At 38.1% G+C, this 21,606-nt stretch overlaps 1 long non-coding RNA gene and 1 pseudogene across 2 annotated transcripts; one reads left to right on the top strand and one right to left on the bottom strand.

The window, feature by feature from the left end:
• The first annotated feature begins 9,213 nt into the window (after positions 1 to 9,213).
• Positions 9,214 to 10,823, top strand: LOC129769440 (uncharacterized). 2 transcript variants are annotated; one of them, XR_008741879.1, is made up of 4 exons: positions 9,228 to 9,376; positions 9,444 to 9,513; positions 10,248 to 10,356; positions 10,414 to 10,823. It is a non-coding gene; the product is annotated as an uncharacterized LOC129769440 (long non-coding RNA). The 2 variants fall into 2 exon arrangements; XR_008741878.1 differs by having other exon boundaries at positions 9,214 to 9,376; positions 9,444 to 10,356.
• A 2,296-nt stretch (positions 10,824 to 13,119) lies between these two features.
• On the bottom strand, positions 13,120 to 15,105 carry LOC129768377 (zinc finger protein 713-like; annotated as a pseudogene).
• Between the last annotated feature and the right edge of the window lie 6,501 nt (positions 15,106 to 21,606).

Genomic DNA, 21,606 nt, shown 5'->3' with positions numbered 1-21,606 from the left:
AAAGCTCTTTTGAAATCCAAGAACACAGCTACCGTGTATTTTCCATTCTCTATATTAAACTTCCATTTGCGTAATATTAAGTTTATCGCAGTCTCAGTAGAATGATTCTTTCGGAAGCCTGATTGTTCTGGAATCAAAATGTCTTTTTTGTTGATGAATTCCAGCAACTGCTTCTTCACACACAGCTCTAAAATTTTTTCTTGCAGTCTCAACATATTTATGGGTCTGTGTAGCTTTGCATCAGTAGTGTTTGTCACTTTCGGGATAGGTATTACTATCGATTCTTTCCACGGTTCTGGGACTACACCGCATCGAAGACTTTCATTTACGATTTTCAACAACATACCATTCATAACTAACGACGCGTCTCTAAACACTTGGGTTGACACATTTCCAATTCCTGATGTACGTTTCAAATTCTTTATTAATTCGTTGAGTTCATCATTTGTAACCAATGAGAAATTCCTCAAATGCGGATCGTCTTCAACTGACACTGACACTAACGCTGACAACTGACACACATTCGACACCAACACTGTCTGACATGGAGGAATGCTTTCATGTATTTCAATCACGCTATCAACAAAATACTCATTCAATCGATTTGCAATTTCTTGTTCGTCTGTTATTTCTATGTCATCAATGTTCATTATATTCGGTTTCGTCGTCTTGGAATCCAGTAGTTTTTTAATTGTTTTCCATAATTTTCTTCCGTCATATTTATTTATTTCCAATTCTTCTTGAATTGATTTAAAAATATTTGATAAAAAGTGGAACGAAGAGATGCCAGATGTTTTTTTTAAAGTCGGAAAAACATGTGAATGTCTGTTAAAAATGTGGAAAAGTCTGTAAAAGTGTGCAGATCTGTAGAAATGTCTTTTAACCTTAATTTTCACAGCTTCATTAATACATAATGCACATAACACTGTCTTTACATACTTTACAGCCATTCCATATCAAACCGATATAGTGGTTCTCAGATTTTCGTGAAAAGTGGTAGATTTGATCTTTATCACGAATCATTAGACACATATTGTTTTTATTTTTTTATTTGGGTGCTCATTTCCATTTTAGGGTGGTAAGAAAAATCCATTTTTTTGCCTTCTCCCAAAAATGACCTTTTTCGAAAAATCATAACTTTTGAACTACTGGACTGACTCAGATGTTCGACATATCAAATTGAAGCCAATCAGCAATCAGTTTTTTTGGAAAAATACTACACTTGCAGGAAATTCTAATTAATTTCTCGTTATTATTGATTGTATTCGTTTGTCATTGTTTTAATAGTCTCGGGACCAAAGGCGCCATATTTTTTCATATTTTTGGTGGAAAACTGAGGATTACATATTTTTGGATGTCGAAACCTTAGAGGCGTTGTTTTGTTTTCGAGTCATGATTTTTCAAAGTTAATCGATGGTCCAAAAAATCACTTTTCTCCTTTTATCCAAAAATGACTTTTTGCAGAAATGCATGACATTTGAACTACTAAACCAATTTAGATGATCGACATATTAAACTGAAGCCAATAAGCTTCCAATAAGCCAATATCACATGAAGGCTGGATTCTAGTCGCATAGGTCTAGTCTAGTCACATAGGAAGATTGAACGAAGACTTAACCCCTTGCCGTACGATTTAATTTCCAACAACAGGGCCCAAACACGAGCATAATGAGCCGTTCCGATACTCTGCTGAGTGTGTGTATCTTGCTTACGATCGTAGCTGTCCCGCATCATCACACGCTTGAAGCATGTATCCATTTCACATCGATAGACCACGAGTGAGGTTCGATGTTGTACGTTCTGGCACAGTCTAATCGCAACGAGTGTGGTACGACGTGAAGGGGTTAAAACATGTTAAATTTGAAAAATCACATCCCAAAAACGAAAAAATAGCATCTCTGATATCGAGATTTGTTATGTATATAGCGCCCTCTATCTTTAACCGAGAAAACTATGAAAAACTGACTCAATCAATAATTACAAAAACGAAAATAATTTTTTTTTCCCAAAAGTAATATTTTTTCAAAGAAAACTAACTCATAAGCTCCAGTTTGATATTCGGTATTCCATTTCCGATGTATTTCATTTACGAATCTGACATGTTTGTTCTCTTGAACGTTAAATGTAAAGAAGAAATATACTTTTGTCGTAAAGTAGACAAATTAAATAAAGAAAATCAATGTAAATGTCGTTGTTGCAAATGTGTTGTTCTTCATTGAACCACAAAACTTAACATTAATTAATGAGCATTGAATATTTTGCTCAGTTGAGGTGAATATGGCACTGTCGAACGATTTTCCATGTCAATGTCTGCGTTGTTAACTTTTATGAACGATTGTCCTAACGTTATCAGTATTTCTTCGTTGTTATATTAGACATTTATGTATTAAAACTATGGAAAAATGTCATGCGGTGAGTCAAATATATTTGATGTAACGAATAAAGCCTCTTGTTTTTTCAAAAACCTGTGACATATTGTTATATCCAAAAAGTATGCAACAAAAATAAAAAGTATTTTACAGATATGTCTGTAAATTAACAAACATATCTGTAAATCTGGCATCTCTGGCGGTTTGAAGATTTATTGCAAGAAACCGCTTGAAAAAATGCATGAATTTGCTTAAAAATGCACCACTTAGTTCGATACAAACACCATCACTATCGCACCGAGTAAAATCTGGAATTATAGAAATCGAGGAAAACAGCTCGATTCCTGACTCTGCTCGAATGTCAGTGGCGGTGCTGAAATATTTTGAAACGAGCTCGAAATATTTCACAAAGCGCTATAGAAAGATTTTTTTTTTTGAGACATCTGCTATGAAAATTATAAATATCTCTATTTCCAAATGTGTTAATATGGTTATGTTTTGGGGAAAACTGATTTTCCCACAACGAATAAAGCTGCATTTATGCATTCATGGATGTGTAATAAAAACGACATCATGGAACAATTTACTTTATAAGAAATATAATTATTAGAAAATGAACTTTTCCATGTATTAGGCTGTCAAAAAAGTCCTGCGGTATTTTTTTTGAATTTTCATTTGTTCACAAAATTAGTTACAATCATCTGTTTTAAGTCAAATATTCCTTCGTTTTGTTCGATGACTTGTTCCCAATGAGATGCCAACTTCATAATACCCCTGTTATAAAAGCTCGCTTCCTTATTGGCAAAAAACTCGGATAGCCAATTTTCACACGCCTCTTTTGTGGCTTACTTCTGACTACCTTGCTCGTTGGCCATGGACAAAAACAGGTGGTAGTCACTTGGTGCAAGGTCCGGACTATACGGCGGATGCAAAAGAACCTCCCATCCGAGCTCCCGGAGCTTCTGGCGCGTCACCAAAGAAGTGTGTGGCCTGGCGTTGTCCTGATGGAAGACAATGCGGCCTCTGTTTATCAAAGATGGCCTCTTCTTCATGAGTGCTACCTTCAAGTGGTCCAGTTGTTGGCAGTACAGGTCCGAATTGAGCGTTTGGCCATAGGGAAGCAGCTCATAATAGATTATTCCTTGACAATCCCACCAAACACACAGCAGAACCTTCCTGGCCGTTAATGAGGGCTTGGCCACCGTCTGAGCCGCTTCAGCGGGCTTCGGCCACGACCGTTCGCGCTTCACGTTGTCGTAAGTGACCCACTTTTCATCGCCAGTCACCATCCGCTTCAAAAACGGGTCGATTTTGTTGTGATTCAGCAGCGATTCACATGCGTCGATACGGTCAAAGATGTTTTTTTTTGCGTCAACGTGTGTGGCACCCATACATCGAGCTTCTTTGTGAATCCAAGCTTCTTCAAATGGTTAATAACGGTTTGATGACTTATCCCCAGCTCTTGGCCGATGCTACGGCTGCTACTATGCCGGTCTTTCTCGGCTAATTCAGCGATTTTGTCGCAATTTTCGACGACAGGCCTTCCGGAACGTGGCGCATCTTCGACGACCTCTACACCAGAACGAAAACGTTGAAACCATCGTTGTGCGGTGGAAATGGAAACTGTATCGGGTCCATAAACTGCACAAATTTTATTGGCAGCTTGAGATGCATTTTTGCCTTTGTCATAGTAGTACTGTAAAATATGTCGGATTTTCTCTTTATTTTGCTCCATATTTGCGACACTATAACTCACGAACGACTTAACCAAACAAAACACTGTCAAGGACTATATTATAGCGCGCAAAAATACCAAAAATACAAGCTATAGTATGAATCGATACAATGAACACAACTAGAACTACGCGCTTACAACGACACCTCGCGGAAATACCGCAGGACTTTTTTGACAGCCTAATATATTCACAACTGCAATCTATGGAATACCGTAAGGAGTCACGCATGAATTCCACTTTTCTTGACAAAATATTTTTTTTGCATGTGATTCTCTTTTAGCGTCGATTTCTTGTTGTAACGGCGTCAATAGTTTAATTGTATTGGGCCACCACCTGTGGCCCTAAATTTTCGCTTGTTGTGTGCTAGTGTTTTCTTTACCTTGCACCTCATGTCAATCCAAATCTGTAATTTAAAAAAAATCATTATTGTTTCGCAAGATATTTCAGCTTAAGCATATGGTATAGAAAGTTTGGTATAGTATAACAACAACAAAAAAATGGGTGGGTTATATCTATGATATAACCGCAAGGTTGACGTGGGACTACCGTTGTCTTAGTAGGCATTTGTATTGTGTTGATTAAATTATCGATTGAGTTTCGAGTTCAATTGAATTTAACATATTTACTTTGTAAGTAAAAAGTTTGAACTGTTGCCATGTGAGATCAATTCATGCATTGTGATAGATTATGTTCTTCGTGGCAAGTCAATTTGATGACTGTCCTTTTACGATTGGTATGATGCCTAGGACTACCAAAATATGGGAATGGAAGAATCCTCAAACGGTCATTGTATTACATTTCCTCCTGAAATTATTGCACATCTCATGTTTACGTAGCTCTCGAACCGCGAAGGTTCATTCACCTCTAGTATCTGAAATGACGATTTTCCAGGCTTCTCAGTTTATAATTAGTCCGTGTTAGGGAAACACAGCTCAGTGGGAACAAAAATACCCCCTGATTGCATTCATATTTGCAAAGCGGATTCCCACAAGTACATTGATGTAGAAGTCTGTGTTGGGGAAATCGTAAATCGGGCCAATCAAAACTTGGCAGTTAGGGCGTTTAGATAACGCTTGACATTTTACAGTTATTCAATTGTTTATCTCATGAAAAATAACATTTTGTTAATTGTGATACACGCGTAGAAATATTTTTTATCAATTGATGCAAACATCTTTCCGATCTATTAAGAAATGTTCGAGCATGTTCTAAACACATTTAACCCCCATATACTCCGGTTAGACGTGGTCCCACGTCAAAAAATTCTGACAAAAGTAACACGTAATAATGTACGCTAGCAGGAATAAGCAATGTTTAGGTAGTAAATTCGGTTGATAGTAATTCAAAGAATATGATAAAATTTACTTATGAAGTTATATGTATCGTAGGAGAAATACTTACTTTCTGGCATTCTGAACCAAGACGCATTGATGGTCTCAGTACATTAAATTCCTCACTGAATTCCTTCCACTTTTCCTTAACCGGGATTCTATTTGAACTGCCTCCACAAAAACCTCGAGCAATGTTTACATTCGTTTTAATTGGTTTAACGAGTCGTTCAAACTGGTGGTGATTTGTCTGTCCAATCATTTTCAGCCACTGAGATATGCACTGGAAGTAAGTTCTGCTTGTAAATTATAACATGATTAATATAAATAATGCTGGATTGAACACTTACCTTGTATAGATTATTCTGGCAGCACCGTAAAACAAATACTGATCAAAACAAACGAACATTTGTTGAAAATTGCATATATTTAAGCGTTTCTGAAAGTTTTCCCAAAGAAATCAGGGACGCAAACCAAAACAAAATAATTATCTGAAGATATGCAACAAGCGAACCAAACAACTCGAAAAGTTCTAACACTTGCATCGATAGATAGAGCTAACGAGCAGAATTCTTATCGCCTCGATTTCTATAATATACCCCTAGAGGCGAATGAACTTCAAAGTTTAGAGCCTCTTAAAAACAAAGAAAGAAAGAAAGTAATATAGCCCACAATCTGCAGGAATTTCTCTATCGCATGAACCTCTAAAAAATGATATTTTTCAAATTTTACTATTTTTAAAAAATCGGAGAACTTTAGAAAAAACGTTTCAACCGCATTTTTTTTTCAAACGACCGTCATTTAGTGAAAAAAGATGTTATTGACTTGTCCGAGGTTCATGCGATAGCGGCATCTTCACTGATTCAGAATGGTTTTTTTTTTGACGTAGGACTACGTCTAACCGGAAGATATAGGGGGTGAAATGGAAATCTAGGCACTGAACAAGTAGGAAAAAATGCAAGATTTGGAACGCTTATAACTCGAGCATTTCTCAATAGATCGCAAAGGTTTTTGCATCAATTGATAGGAAATATATCTACGCATCTATCATAACGAATAACATTTCATTTTTCTTGAGATAAATAATTGAATAATTGTGAAATATCAAGCATTGTCCAAATACACTATGTGCCCATTTTTAATTGGTCCATTTTGTGCTCCTCAAATCGTACCGACCAAAACGGGCAACCAGAGCAGCAGCGAAATAGAATGAAGCACGATTGGAAAGGAAAAAGAAAAAAATGAGGGAAACATTGGTCGCAGTCTCACACATGCGTAATTCTCGAGCCAGCCAGTCAGCTTAAAAATCCCCTCTCCGCTGCCGTAACGATCATTCTCATCCGAACCGTACACCACATCGTTTCGCATCACCTCACATCAACAAACCAACACAAGCAGCCATGGTTGGATATGGCAAAGGAGGAAAAGTGAAGGGAAAGGCAAAATCCCGCTCGAACCTTGATCTGGAGTTCCCGCTCGTGTTGATCTGGAGTTCCCCGCAAGGGTAGCTAGGCCGAGCGCGTTAGTACCAGTGCACCAGTCCACCTAGCCGGCGTTATATAGCTTAGGCCGCCGAAGTGATCGAGTTAGCTGGCAAAGCTGCTCGCGACGATAAGAAAACCCGCATTCGGAACAGAACACATTCGGTTCGGTGGACATCAAGACAACAGGCAGTTGCAGCGAGTGGCGAGTGGCAAACGCAATCACAAAACGGCATCAGGTAGCAGAAGAAAAAAGTTTGTTCTTTATACAAACTGCTTTGGTGGCAAATCCAGAACAAGGCGGCTTCGAGGGCGTTCAAAATGGTTTTTTTCAAAACCACTAGTACTAAGTTTTCTAAATTGGAACCATTCCATAAAACAAGGCGCTTTTCAGGGCCATTAAACCTTCCAAAAAAGAGTTTAGGAAATAAAGTTCAATGCTTTCTAAAACATTATCCAAAATAATAAAATATATATTTAACAAAAGCTATCCCTTTGTATAGTCCTACGTCACTCCGGTTATGTCCCCGACATTACCCACCCGTCTTTTTTTTTGTTACACATAACCAGAAGGGCTGGAATCGTGTACGCCATGGCACAACTTTTTTTTAACCCTCTCACTTCAACTCTTAACTATTCTAGTTATGAATATTTTATCTTCGTTCAATTTTTGTTTTATTGTTGAAAGATAGATGAACAATTGATTATGAGGGGCTTAGAATGAACGGGGTGTAAGTGATTTGATCGATTTCTCTACATTGACTCTCTCTTTTGGCCATAACTTCCCACATTCCGTTTTGCCTGCCAAGATCGGGTCGATGAAATGTCAACAATCGACCTCAAATGCTGCCACCTTGCAATCGAGTTATCGACCTTTCATATGCATTCATCGAACAACTTGACGCCACTTTTTCGCCAACATGTGCAAGGCGTCGACCTGCTTGCAGCGCTGCTTCCAGCACTGCTTGCTGCTTGTTTGTATTGGTTTGATATTAAAATGAAATGAAATATTAAAAGGAAAATACATAATCAATTTTAGTCATTTTATTACTCGAAAAAATACGTATTACAAAACAATATGTGTTTGTGATATACAAATAACCACAATACAGCGAAATTTTTAAATCCGGGGTTTCCGGATTGACGATTCGAGTCCAGCTGAGCTCGTTGATAAATACCTCCTGCGTTGATAGTTTTTATTTCCTTGATACACATTTGTGCCCGAGGATTCGATTCTGCTGTTGTCGCTGTTGTTGCTGTCCCCGGCATGGGTTTGGAGGATACTGCTGATTGGAATTGCAGATGTTGTTGGCTCCTGTGACAACGGTGATTTTTTTTAGTCATTTGTTGAACTATCTAAATGCGGTATAAACCACATTACAATGCACATTAACTCGAGGCATGGCCATTGCAGCGTCCAACATCTGATCCTGCATCGATTGAGTTTGATTCTCGGCTACAAATACAGAATGGTTACTACAAACAGCTACGATAGACTACATCAAAGAGCCAGTTCTATGCCCCTTTTCAAAATTGAGTTGAAGCGCAGCGTCAGTGGAAACGGAACCTTCGTTTTGACGATTTCGAAAACATCCAATTGATCGAACCACCGATCACAATCGTCGGAAAATAGTTTATGAAGTTGCCCTTGACCAAATCCAACAATATAGCGGTGGAATTAGAGCTCAACTAGGCTCGTTTCAGTGTCTCGAATTACCCAGATTCCTCATTATTGAAGTAATGTCTTCACTTTCTCCCGCAACAGATGAGCATGGATCATTATTTGGCTGTCCAATATGTATCAATGTTGATTAAAGAACATAAATTGAATTAATTTTCAAGAACGTCACTCACCTGTCTGGGTAAATTCAACCTTTTTCTGTGGAGAAACAATATCGAAAAGTAGTTCCGCTCAACTCAATTATCAGCTAGACAATTAGGTTAATAATGTTCTGTTTACATTTCTTTCACGGTTTCCAGCAATGACAATCGTCAAAGTTACCGATACCGCTTAGTAAAATGTACCAATCATTGGCAGGGATGTATATTGCATCTAACATTGTTTTTACATACAGTTGATTAATATTTACAGAAAATATGTACATTCTACTAATGTTTGCCTCACCAAAGATTTGGCATATTTTAGTAATCTGTTTTCTGGGTGTAGGTAAGACGGAGAAGTCACAGCATTTCGGCCAATGTTAGGTCGATATTTTGTTCGTCGACTGGATTGTGGGTACATTCACAACAAAAACAATGTTAGATGCAATATACATCCCTGCCAATGATTGGTACATTTTACTAAGCGGTATCGGTAACTTTGACGATTGTCATTGCTGGAAACCGTGAAAGAAATGTAAACAGAACATTATTAACCTAATTGTCTAGCTGATAATTGAGTTGAGCGGAACTACTTTTCGATATTGTTTCTCCACAGAAAAAGGTTGAATTTACCCAGACAGGTGAGTGACGTTCTTGAAAATTAATTCAATTTATGTTCTTTAATCAACATTGATACATATTGGACAGCCAAATAATGATCCATGCTCATCTGTTGCGGGAGAAAGTGAAGACATTACTTCAATAATGAGGAATCTGGGTAATTCGAGACACTAAAACGAGCCTAGTTGAGCTCTAATTCCACCGCTATATTGTTGGATTTGGTCAAAGGCAACTTCATAAACTATTTTCCGACGATTGTGATCGGTGGTTCGATCAATTGGATGTTTTCGAAATCGTCAAAACGAAGGTTCCGTTTCCACTGACGCTGCGCTTCAACTCAATTTTGAAAAGGGGCATAGAACTGGCTCTTTGATGTAGTCTATCGTAGCTGTTTGTAGTAACCATTCTGTATTTGTAGCCGAGAATCAAACTCAATCGATGCAGGATCAGATGTTGGACGCTGCAATGGCCATGCCTCGAGTTAATGTGCATTGTAATGTGGTTTATACCGCATTTAGATAGTTCAACAAATGACTAAAATTGCATACAATAGTTCAAAAATTACTGTTATACTGGCTGGTTTTACATTTGTTTACTAATGTTATCGCCTAATATGTACGAATAAAGTGCGCTGCACATACAACGTCCCGTCACTGTGAAGTCAACGTGAAGGAATGAAATGTCAAATATTCTCCCATGGAAATCGTATGGTAACATTCACATACATCATCACCGGAAATTGTGACGTCGGCAGAATAAGTCCAAGAGAATATTTGACGGGACGATGACGGTGATGTTGTATGTGTAGCGCACTTAATTCATATCGCAAAAATCAACTAATCATTGGTAATATTTACCCAAAAATCGTCATATATACCAATTTTTCCTAAGAGTGTATAGTTCATTGGTCGAAAATACGGAATAATTAAAAAACCAAATGGTATCACTGGTAGTCCACTAAACTGTCATCTCAAACAAAAACAAATGGACCATATAACTGGTGAGTAAGGAAACTGTTATCGCTTTTTCTTTCATTAATTATTTCATTTTCTTTCAGACTATGATGTGAAAACATCTGGCTTTTCTATAGCCATCAATAGAAACTAGCCGGAAGATGATTTCCCCCATTACCAGTCGCCAAACAACAAGAACAACAGTGCAGATTTTCACCGTTGTCACAGGAGCCAACAACATCTGCAATTCCAATCAGCAGTATCCTCCAAACCCATGCCGGGGACAGCAACAACAGCGGCAACAGCAGAATCGAATCCTCGGGCACAAATGTGTATCAAGGAAATAAAAACTATCAACGCAGGAGGTATTTATCAACGAGCTCAGCTGGACTCGAATCGTCAATCCGGAAACCCCGGATTTAAAAATTTCGCTGTATTGTGGTTATTTGTATATCACAAACACATATTGTTTTGTAATACGTATTTTTTCGAGTAATAAAATGACTAAAATTGATTATGCATTTTCCTTTTAATATTTCATTTCATTTTAATATCAAACCAATACAAACAAGCAGCAAGCAGTGCTGGAAGCAGCGCTGCAAGCAGGTCGACGCCTTGCACATGTTGGCGAAAAAGTGGCGTCAAGTTGTTCGATGAATGCATATGAAAGGTCGATAACTCGATTGCAAGGTGGCAGCATTTGAGGTCGATTGTTGACATTTCATCGACCCGATCTTGGCAGGCAAAACGGAATGTGGGTTCCCAGCTGTATTTGACAATGTGGAAGATAGGTCAGAACCAAGATAAGTGAAGTGGAAGGTAAAACGTAATGTCAGAATTGCCGTTCGGACGTATCCCGTAGGTTTGAACTTATTTACATTGATGGTATCCAATCAACACTAAACATTGACTACAGTTTCGCCGGCACGGTTGATTGCCGTTATGAACCAGCACAAAACACAAAGCTGCAAATTATACGCCAGTGGCGGTACCACGATCAAAGCATTCATTGAATCACATTAGCCGAGCCAGCTGGCGGAAGCATATGCATAAAGGTTACTAGGTAACAATTTTCAACGACAACTGTTTATTTATTATACTGCTTCAAATACCTTCGACGAAATCAAATGTAACCATATCAACGTAAGTAATAACATAAACAAATCCAAACTTTTCGTCTTGCCATTCCTCATACGTCTTTTCCAAATAGTGTAAATTACGAGCCACCTGTTAACTCCACCATCTTGGTCAGAACCTCATCTATCGGATACTATCCGCGTTGACGGCATTGAGCTTCGTATTACGAAATGGGGGAGCAGGCATGACAATATGGGTTTGCAAAAGACATAAACGTGCTTTTAAAATAAAAATTATGAATGAAAATTATTTTTACCAAACCAAATTAGTACTCTAGGTAAACTAAAATCACTTTTGCTTGCAAGTAGTAAAAAAATATCATACACAAATTGTGTTTAAAGATAATTTTGTATTATAATGGCAAGTTTTGATGAGCATATCTGAAAATTGATAGAAATAAGTTTAAATTGGGGTCAGAACAGCGTACTTATAGAAGGCAAATAACGCAAAGAAAAAAATTTCATTCAAATTTTAGCAATTTAAAACTGCCTTAGGGTCGACTAATCTGATAGAGAATAGTTGACCTCATACAAACTAATATCGTATCCAGATGTCGACACCATTCCGCCGTCAACGCGAATAGCAAACTTAAATTGGAAGGTTTTTGCAGTTGAGTTATTAACTAAAGAAAAAGTTGATGAAGAAAAATCGAGCAAGTCACTTACACCCCTTGCATTCTAAGCCCCTCTTATATAATGGATAGCAGAAATATTCTTTGTTTTATTTTTATGGATCTCGAAAAAACGTCCGAAATTCGTGTCTCTACACTAGAATACCCCCTTAAGAAACACTAGGTAATAAGACACTATCGTGACAGACATGTTTGCACTCTACAAAAAATGTGATTCAAATTTAGATTTAGCTTATAGCACATAATACTGACAATTGTTGATTATCGAACGATGAATGAAAACTGTATGGAACAACGTCTGTTATGCGGACAGTGATTTTTCGGAAACGTTTTTTCAAAATTGCTCAAATGTTTTCGAACAAAAAATGTTTGTTTGCATGTTGAGCAAACGTATTACATTGTGTAGAGTGCAAAACAGCGAAAAAGTCGATTTTGTTCATTTTGTCGTTTACGTCTCCTATACAAACTTGGGCAGTACACATATCATACTAAATGGGATAGATTTATGTGTTGTTAATTATCCAAATTTGTTTGAATCATTATTTAATTATTTAAACAGTAGGTGAAATATTTTTCCAGGGTCAAGGTCACAAAAGGGACCTCTTCAAGTTCAGCATGTGATAAGGTCTATTAGATTTAGTAAACAGATCATTGTAGATGGTTATCTACCACTGACCACTTTGCCGCCAAACAACAAAATAATTTCTATGCAAATTGATCGTTGAAATTAAACAACCTCTCTGTTCGCCTCTCCTAGAATATGTAAGCCTATTGAATCATAAGAAACATTATTCAGGTTTTGAAAAACATGAGTTTGCAAAGATACAATTGAAGGTCTTAACATCTCCGTCTTAAGCCCCCTTCCCCCACCCATGCACTTACACCAACAGTTACAGAATCATCCAAGATTTTCAGTGTAATAATTTGCCCACTAAAAGGATATTGTGACGCAATCATTGTGAAGCATAATTCATCGCGTATTAAACTATTTGCCCTCCTGGAAGAATGATCAGAATTATCGGGTTAATTATCAAACAATTAGTTTCTGTAAGATTGATGATCAGATATTGTTCGAATGTATTGAAAATATTTAAATTAAAAATACAGATAAAAGAATTCTCGGATTGTGTCTTATTTGCTCTAGTTTATCGCGAAAAAGCAGATAAAGTCTATCATAGTGGAGCTCTACCTCTTTTACAGAAAATTCCTTATTCCGCTTTAAGTTAAGCTTTCTAGGAATCGTTCCCGTCAAGGCGAGTGTTCTAAAAAATAGATTTGGCTGAGATCACGACTTTCACTACTAGAAATATTTCCAAACAGCAACACGTAAACCTTGATCCCTATGAAAATGCAAATGATTCTCTTATGCAATCATAAACTATCGCTAACTGTTACAAGATTTGGTTACTTTTTTCACTAATTATTATTGTTCCTGAGTAAACATTCGAGCTTATCTATCCTAACTACACTTTATACAAACGAAAAGAAAAAAATAACTAGGCAAGGGAGGAACGCTTAAAACACACGCACATTGCTCTGACTAAATTACGATGGCCACCGAAGGGTTGGTTGGTCGCTACACTCGGGTCTCTCACGGGCCTTGCTGCTTGGCTTTGTGGCTCTTGTTGATGTGTACATTCAGATTGCTTCGCTGGGTAAACGTGCTCGGACAGAGGTCGCACTTATATGGCCGCTCGCCGGTGTGAGTATTAATGTGCAACTTCATGTTGAAACTTTGCGAGAATCCCTTCCCACAGAAAGGACAAACGTGCTTCTTCGGTGCCGCGGGACGAGGCGGTGTGTCAGGTTTCTCGTGTTTGCTCTTCAAATGACTCACCATTTGGTCCAATGAGGTAAACGATCGGTCACACTCGTTGCATTTGAACGGACGGTTCGGATCGTGGGAGGTTTTCAAGTGGTAATTGAGATTGCTTTTCTGCGCAAACGACCGATTGCAGAGATTACAAGTGTACGGTTTGTAGCCGGTGTGAGTGTTGATGTGAGCCTTCAGGTTTCCCGACTGACTGAATACTTTCTCACAGTGAGGACACTTCCAATGCTTTTTATGCTTAACGTAAACCACCAAAGATTTAAGATCTATTTCGATGGGCGGCGTAAGGGTGTACTGTTTTTCTTCATTACTTTGAACATTCTCGTCGATACTCCCCTGAACCGAGCTAGTTTCACTTTCAAGAACTGAATCGGAAGTTTTAATGATAAACGCTCCTCCGTTTATTCCCATTTCATCCTCATAGTCTATACGCTTCCAACTGTTGTATTCTTCCTCTGTGGTGCCATTGGTCAAATCTTCATCATTCTCATCGTCGCTATGTAAATTGATGATATCCGGAACCACCTCAATGGTTTCATTTTCTGTTTTATCAAGCTTGCTTTGAAAGATTTCCTCACAGCGAATGCACTGCTCACGAAATTTGTACAAATCCGCCAGTCTCACTTTACAGTGGATGCAAATCAACGAAACGACGCCGTTCGCCGGGGTCATCTGCAGTTGGTGATAAATTGTTAAATATCGATCATTTTTAATTCAATCACAATACTACCCGGATTGATGTACACTCGAAAATCTTCTCAATTAATTGATCATCTTCATCGTTGAAGAACAAATCATCCATTTTCCCGCTGGTGCAAAGGCAAAGTCGGCATATTGAGCGGCATTCGGCGACATTGCTAGAATTAAAAAGCAAACACAGATAAAGAAAGAACTCCCGCACCAGGCTCAATTCAATAGTTCGCTAATTAAATGTTATAACCTTGTTTGACAGAGCTAATTCATGCAGGAAAGAACCATTTAAAACAAAATTATAAGCACAAATCCAACGTCGACAAGCGCATCTTACAGATTTTTCGCCAGCTGTTCGTAGTCCATTGTGTTGCAAGTTTTGACCAGTTAACCTTCCGAATTCTGTGCAATATTTTTCATTCACTTTCAACACAAAACACGAAATTATGCCCTCATTCTTGCTTCGATCATTAAAACGGCTTGTTTTTTTACTTCAAGCGTTCTACGAGAATGACAGCTCTTTTTTCTTGACAGTGTACACTAGTGTAAGGTGATACGTTCCGGAATGATATCCTCATTGCTATCGACTTGTTAACGAACCACGGAAAATTATTGTTGTACACCAGAGCAAGGAGCATGATAGGATCATTATAACGGAAGTAATTCAATTTCTCATGTTCCGATCTACGTACAAAATCATCATTCCCTTGAAAATAAAACAATGTCTATCTGCTATGCTGAAATAAATGCAGCTCGAGTGTAATGACGTCATACGTTTAAACTCAGCCCAGTTGTTCAATGTCGGGAGTTTCTTTGTTTTGTGCAATTCTTGATATGCATCACATTTACTGGACGCCGAGGGGTCCTTAGTGTGATGAATATTATATGATGTAACAGAAATAAAGCAGAATTCATTTCATTTCTTTTTTTTACCGTCCATGCTGTGGAATAAGTAAGGGTCCGTCCACATACCACGTGGACTGAAAAAGCACGATTTTAGACACCCCCTCCCCCACCATGGACAGGCTTGGACATTTTCATACCCCTCTTCCTGTTGTTCACGTGAACATTTTTTCCTTATTTTATTAGAACAATTGAGGAAATAACTGAATTGCGAATAAATTAAATTTTAACTCCATTTAAGTTAATTTCGTTTCAAATTTTACTAGCTATACCCTGCCACGCTTTGTTGTGGCACTTTGAGGTTTTATGGCAGAGATATGAGTAGCAAAATAAAGCAAATGTTTCATATGAGATTAATTTTGAAATACTTGTAATACTTTTTATCTATCTTTCTGCAAAGCCAACACTTTGCCAACACGGAAACACGCAATATACAGTTGAACAATCCGCACCTGAATATAAACCACACAATTCCAAAGATTAATCCTGAGCAACGCCAATCGAATAAAAATAAATGGATTTTAAATCATTATGGTGAAATCGATAGTCAAAACTGCCACCTGCAAACTTGAAAATATATTATTTTAGTATATAAATACTAAAATATTTTAGTGTCTAGAAGGCTTCCAAAATGCTCACGGGGAAAAATTAAATCAGAAAACTCATGAGTCATTGATGTTTGACTAAGTTTGCCCGAAAAACTATTTTTATTGCTCTTTGATTTCTCCAAAATTTCATTTATATATTTTTTTAATTTTTTTCCGCTTAAATCCCATTCAAAACATCACTGATGAGATGCGAACCGTTTACTCAATGCCAAAACCAGCTTCAATCCTTCTCTTCTTTAAAAAAAATTGTTAATTTTTTCCCATAAATCATAGCTTAGCTTTGAATCCATACCAATCATACTAGATGAAAACAAAACTTCCACGAAAGTATCATAGAACATCTCTTGAGACCGTTTTTTGCCTTAAACAGAATTTAATTCAAAAAGTACGCTGCTTAGCACGATTCAACTGCTTTCACTTTAGGAAATTTTGCATAAAATTCTGTTGTGAAACATTTAACAAGAAGGATAACGGTGTGGTGTAAAGGAAGAAATTGTAGAATGGTTGGAGAGTTTCAATTTGGTTGATAGAAACAATCTAGTTTATCATGCATTTTTGGAAAATTAATAAAAACCCATAAAAACAAAATATTTAAGGTTTCTTCTTTATCTCTAAAATTTACTTGGTTTCATTATTTTAAATGTTTTACAACATCATTCAAATGAGCAGCATAATTATTCTAAGCAGTGTACTTTCTAAATTAAAGTCAGTCCAGGACATAAAATTAGGCTCAAGAAAAGTTCAACAACTATGTCCTAGTTGAGAATTATAACTTGTACCTGAGAATTATAATTATACCTATATCTACTTCTACCATATGCGTAGAACGATTTTTTCATCAAACATGATCCTCTATCACCGCCTGAAATATTCCGATTCAGCTACCTAATCCCATGTATATTTTTAATCATAATACTAACTCAATTGTTTTAAGTTTGACGAGTAGTAGTGTGTGGACAATCCCACGCAAATGTAAATGTAATATTGTAATATGTAATATCGATAATATTGTAGAATGGTTTTACACGCAATTGTGTATGTAAAACTACACAGACATTATTATCCGAATACTAACTGGTCGAGTGGTTAGCGTCTCACATTATCATGCCGGGTGTTCGGGTTCGATTCCCGTTCTGGCCGGGGGATTTTTCATCAAAGAAATTTAATTCGACTTGCACTGTGGTCACGTGTATTCTAGAGCTTGCCCCTCGGAATACATTCAAGGCGTGTTATTTGGCTTAAAAATCTCAACTAAGTATTAATAAATGACGCTAATTAATGCATACGTCCACGTGGACTCAGTCTATACCCCTCCCCCTTCTCCGTGGACAAGCGTGGACATTTTCTTACCACCTAAACTAAAGTTGTCCACGTGTTATGTGGACAGCCCCTAAATCTGATAGAATTTCGGAAACGACAATTCAGAGGAAATAACAGAACTCGCTGAACTTACTGTTGTTAAACACTCGAACACATCTATTGAAAGTAAAACGTGCAATATGGATTCGATCGTCTTGAATAGACACGTATCGTATGATACGTGTCAAGCATCTTTGATTGTCTCCATCACAACTGTAGGATCTTGCTGTTCATCAAAACCTTTCAGTAGCTGTCGCAGCCACAACGCTTCTTGGCACGTTTCGGTAAGCGCAACATATTCGGCCTCCATAGAAGAAAGGGTAAAGAATGACTGGCGACAACTTTCCCACGAAACAGTGTTGCCTCCGAACTGTAAAACCATATCGGAAGTGGAGCGACGACTCTCGGAATCACTGACTCAATCTCAATGACAATCTTCTCCGCTTCTCTCTTGAATATGTTTGTTTGTAGTAGTGACATAATTTTAATTTTTCGCGTTTTTTTTTTGTTTTTACGTTTATCACCGTCCGATTTTTGTCCAACGATGTTGGAATTTTTAAAAATAAACCTATTTCCATTCTTTCATTCAAAAACACATATTGACAATTTGTAGAAAACACGCCGAAGGCACGCCGCTGACACGGTGCAATGTGAGTGAATTAAAATGGCGTTGCGAGAAGTGAACACGCCCCGCTCACGCCACGTTGACGCCCCGCTGCAGTGAGAACATGGTCTTATCCTCGTTAAATGGGGACTTCGTCCTCATTAAATTGATGTCAGAATAAATTTGGAAAAACGAAAAAGAAAAAAAAATATATAATAGAATATTTTTCTGTGAGACACTCATGCATTTTGCGTAACTTGTAACTGCCGCTCGAAATCACCCATTGCTTCCGAAGCACGAATGCACGTCTTAAGTGCGATTCACATACAACATCCACGTCACGTTACGTCAATTCCAGCTCCTTTGCTAGAACAATGTTCATTATAGACCAAAGAGGAGCGCTCTCGTTGAAGATGACGGAAAAGGTGGGTGAATTTGAGTTTCTCTTCGCAACACAGAGGGTATGGACATCACTGCTGATTGGATGATCTATTATATTGATTATCGATATTCTGATATTTCGATATTCATCCAAGCTTCTTTTATAGTCCGGTCAAGTCAAGAGCAACAATTTTCATACGCATTTTGGAGCAAACTTTTTTACATGCGAGGTGGTCTTTCCGATCGTTCATGCACAATATTTTAACCACTTTTTAGCGCCATTAGCCATTCCAAGTCATCACACCTGTCAACGAAAAAAAACTAAGTTTCAAGTGCATGTTTTGTGTGGGTTATCTCCAAAAGCTCTTGGGGTTGACGGCACATCCATTTTCCACTATGATTCCTCCTGTGATCATCAAGCCCATTGGCCTCATTTGAGTTTCCATGGCATGAATAACCTGTATCATCGTTTTGTCTCGCTTCATCAAGCCCATTGGCCTCATTTGAGTTTCCATGGCATGAATAACCTGTATCATCGTTTTGTCTCGCTTCGTGCATTCACAAATTTCCTCCTTGGTAAGAGATTCATAGAAATAATAAATAAGAAATGATAAATTTTCATTGCTTTGGAAATCTAAGGAGGCCCAGGAGGCTGAATGTCTCAAAAATGAAGAATTAAAAAAATGCTTTAGAAAGCAACCATATGGTAAGGCGTCGTGCACAAATTACGTAACGCTAAATATCCGGATTTTGAACCCCCTCCCCCCCTACGTAACGCAATTTCCTATCTCTAATACACATAAAGTAACGCAACCTCTTAAGCGAATCATACTCTCAGCTTCTGTGTATCCACCAGTGCTTGGAAATATCTGTATCACATCAATCTTTTCAGCTGAATTTCCGGTCACATTCGATCATTATACCATTGCATTCGGGATACCGAAAATGAACCAACGCCAAACCTCACAATCACAGCAAGCCACTCACAGTTGACACATCCAGTTTTGTTCATTCTGTTTTTCGTTCTGTTCTGCTTTCACGGAATGTGAGCAAAAGAAAATATCCCTAGTTTTGTCATTCATTGACATTAACATACCAGTTCATTCACTATCAGCATCGTTCTCGGACACTGACGAAACGGAGAAATTCGTTGAGGAAGATAATAAAGTACAGAATGCTCATAATAGTGACAAGAAATTAAATTGTTCAAGCATGCAAGGTTTCCGTCTCAGTTAAATTGCTTTCATTTTACATAGTAAATATGCAATTCCAATTCCACTTGTCAGAAATCCTTCAAAAGAAGAATTCCGATGTAAAAAAACCGTCTTGACTCAAATTTCAAACATTTATTTTTTTTTTAAATTCTGAACACACGAACAAAAAATGGTGGTGTCCAAGACACGACCGCAATGGGAATATTTCGAGCTTCCTTTTGCAAACGGATCAAACTATGCTATAGGATTAGCGGATGAAATTGCTAACATTCAGCTTTGGCTGCCGAAGTTTGCATTCGCTACTCGGATCGATTCTGCAGAATGTCCCATCGCCGTCCAAGCCTAATACTTATGACAGACATACAGCTGTACATGCGTTGTACTTCGAAAATTGTATGTCTGTCACCATGTACAGCGCTAGAACCATGCAAGCAACTCGGTACAATCGCTGTACCTGTACCGACCTATTTTGCCGCTGTACATGGCTACAGTTGTACTGTGCGCAGCGCCATATACGATTAGTGGTGGGTAGCATGAACAAAACGAATCAAAACATTTGGTATACAATCTTTTCATTGACTTTCTCTTGAGTTAACTCAGATTGGAAACATATTTGTTGTGTTCGATAGTTTAGACGCTAAATAAAAACCTTTTTCATTGAAATATTGGTGAAAATACAATGCAAAAAATTCAAACTTCTGATTGTCAGTCTGACATGCGGTACAATGTACAACCAAAGTATGTGTGTCATGCTATCGTGGTACCTGTACAACGCTGTACACGTACAGCGCTAGTACAGTTGTATGTCTGTCCATGGTATAAGCAATCCTTAGCTGTGAGTGTGCATGCAGATCTTGCTCTTTTGTTGGCATTTCCGCTTGCGCCACCAATTTGCGTTGCCCTTTCGTAGTAACTTCAAAAACAACTGAATAAGCAAGGCACTGACTCAATGAGAAAATCACACACATATCGGGATATTGAAAATGAACAGTAACAACATTCCTGACAATTCAATGGCAATGAATAAATGTGAATGAATTCTCATGACTCGAGCTTTAAGGAAAGCTCAGAGGGCACAGAATGAACATGAATGAACACAGTTGTAAATTTGTTTGCCGTCGAATGAATGACAGCAGCATCGACAAGCAAAATAAACGCGTTACACTGATAAAAATATATTTTCAATGTTACTTGACAAGCTCAATATTTCCAAGCCCTGGTATCCGCACATCTCTGTGGTATCCTCGTAGGTCGCAATGAACATTGGCCATTCTTCGGGATTGCCGCCAAACTTGGGCAATTCACGTGGAACGACCTGACGCGCTGCTAACTCGTTTTTAGTGAGTCGCTTGTGTTTTCGTGATGGACTCTGCGATCTCGCTTCTGCTAGCCGCATCGTTTGATATTTTGGGTTTGAATGAATTTATACCAAGTCTCTCATCTTCATATTCTCCGTCGCTCTCGCTGTAACTGTCGCCAGATACGTCCTTTTCACTGTCGCTGGCGTTTTCCACTATCTCATCCTCTTCTTCGTGCTCTGAATCGTGTTTTCCATTCGCGAACTTTCTGTCGTCCTTCAGCCAACCTTTCACTTTACCGTGAGTGTATCCAGTTTGGTGTATCGTCCAGATATTCACCATCATCTTCCAGGTCGGCCAGCTCCTAGAGGACTTCGAACTTCTTATTTACCAGCTCTCGCTTACGTTTCATTTCTTCTGCCATCAGCGTTTCTTCTGCTTCAAGCGAACCTCCAAACGCGCTTTGGCAGATTTAAACGAAGACACAGAAACAATCGATTTGGCCTTCTGCGCCGCAACATCGGTTTCATCCACAGAATTTCCACCCCTTTCGTATGCTTCCGTATGAGCAGCTTCCTTAAAGCGACTCTTTCCGGTTAACTTTTTTGTAACCTTCGATGTCATCTTCTTCCCGCCACCTT

Source organism: Toxorhynchites rutilus, chromosome 2, assembly GCF_029784135.1.
Source record: "Toxorhynchites rutilus septentrionalis strain SRP chromosome 2, ASM2978413v1, whole genome shotgun sequence".
NCBI lineage: Eukaryota > Metazoa > Arthropoda > Insecta > Diptera > Culicidae > Toxorhynchites > Toxorhynchites rutilus.
Note: the sequence above shows the minus strand (reverse complement) of the source record. Positions and strands in the feature narration are given on the sequence as shown.